This window comes from Humulus lupulus, chromosome 9, assembly GCF_963169125.1.
Source record: "Humulus lupulus chromosome 9, drHumLupu1.1, whole genome shotgun sequence".
Classification (NCBI taxonomy): domain Eukaryota; kingdom Viridiplantae; phylum Streptophyta; class Magnoliopsida; order Rosales; family Cannabaceae; genus Humulus; species Humulus lupulus.
In genome coordinates, this window is record NC_084801.1 from 26,273,285 (window position 1) to 26,275,174 (window position 1,890).

The 1,890-nt window shown below is 34.7% G+C and overlaps 1 long non-coding RNA gene across 1 annotated transcript; it reads left to right on the forward strand.

Moving 5' to 3' along the window:
* The first annotated feature begins 1,084 nt into the window (after positions 1 to 1,084).
* On the forward strand, positions 1,085 to 1,367 carry LOC133801090 (uncharacterized). The gene is made up of 2 exons (XR_009876727.1): positions 1,085 to 1,153; positions 1,284 to 1,367. It is a non-coding gene; the product is annotated as an uncharacterized LOC133801090 (long non-coding RNA).
* Positions 1,368 to 1,890: the final 523 nt, after the last annotated feature.

Sequence of the window (1,890 nt, forward strand, 5' to 3'; positions counted from 1 at the left end):
ACCTCTTCGTTTCTATTATTCCTTTCATGTCATTACTCAAAATCAACATATCATCTACATATAGACACACAAGTATGACAAAGTCCCCACAAGTCTTATAGTATAAGCACTTGTTGGCATTGTTATGTCTAAATCACTACACCAAATACCCATTTCCATAACACATGAATATAATACTAATAAAAAAGTATTATGAAAAATTATTATATTGGGAACTTAATGAAAAAATGGGCGGTAATTTATTTAGCCATCCCACCACTTAGCTTTTTTTTTTCATTTCCTTCAACATTTCTTCAACAAAGAACAGAGACCATTTCCTTCAACATTTTGACATAAAGAAGAGACCCATTTCTTCGGCTTGGTACGGTCTCCAAACTCCTCCTTCGCTCAAATCTCCTCTCTCTCTCTCTCTCTCTCTCGTCTTTCTCTTTCTCTCTGTCAACCCGTTTCCAGTCGTTGGGCTTCTCGAATTCGTTCTTCTCTTCGATCTTGGCAAGCCAGGTAAGTATTTAGTTGTAGATGTTAGATTTATCAGCTTGAATCTCATAGAATCTATAAAATCTGTGGTTTTCAAAATTAATTTTTGATTTTGCATATTGCTGGGGTTTTTTTGCATGAAGCATCTACAAGAGCAAAGGTAATAGCATATGGTGTGGTCGACGATGCGAGGCTGGAAACGGGGTTGGGTTTGAAGCTTAGAGCTAGGTTGAAGTTTGAGGGTTGGTTAATTTGCAGAGAAAGGGTCGAGAAGAAAGGGAGAGAGGTAGTTTGATATATGTATATATTAATTAGATTTATCTTTATTAAAATAAATGTTTAAATCTGATTTTCTTCTTCTTTGAATCATATTATTGTGTTGGGATTCTCTAGAATGTTATTTGCCGAAAAAGTTTGAATTTGAATTTGAGATTTGTTCCTTGAATTACTTTTCAATAAGTTGGTTTGGGTACTTTTCAATTGTCTGGGTAGAGAAAACTAATGGCTAGTTATAACCAATGAAAGGATGCTCATACGGAAATAGCATCTTGCAGCCTTCAATTTTCTGTAAAATTAGTTCTTTGTTAAGCATATGCTTGGCTGCTGTAAAAGATCAGAGGTTCAAGTAATGAAATGGAGCATAAGATTAAGGCCTGGAAGATTTTTCACAGTTCCTGTAAGATTGAAGGCTTTTTTATTTCCTTCTTTCTTGGACTAGGAAACTTGAGACTTACAGTTTTTCTTAACTTACAATTTGTCCTCTTATTGGCATGGATATCTGAACCCTCATTTGTTTTTTAATTTAGGAGGAACTAAGAGCACCGTATGAGTCCCAAAATGGTGATGCAGTTATGGAGGCAATTGTAAAGACGCGTAACGGTTCGGTTTTGGGGAAAGGCTCTATACTTAAAATGTATTTCTTTCCTGGTCAGAGAACTTCTAGCAACATACAAATTCATGGTGCACCACATGTTTACAAGGTAAGTTTACATGCATGTGTTTCAAAAATCTTATGATTAATATGCTTCCATGTCATATGGCAATCCCATAGTACCATCTCCTAAGTCAATACAGTGAAATATCTTTAGTCATTGAGTTGCAGGATTAGACAAGTAGAAAAGTACAGGACAGCTTTATTATTTATAATGAAATGGGGAAGGAAAATTCGGGAAATTGGATTTGGAATGTATAAAAATTCTATATTGACTTACATCTCCGTTCAAAAATTACAAAGTGGTTGAAATTTTTCCAGATGTCTGTTGGTGTAGAAAGAAATTATTATGACATGTTATTAATACTTATATCTTTACATTTAAGGAATAGTGACTGAATGTGGCCCCCATAAATTGAGATTTTAGTTGAGTTATGACCTCATGACTATACGTTTAATAGGCCCTCTCTTATGCATTTCAG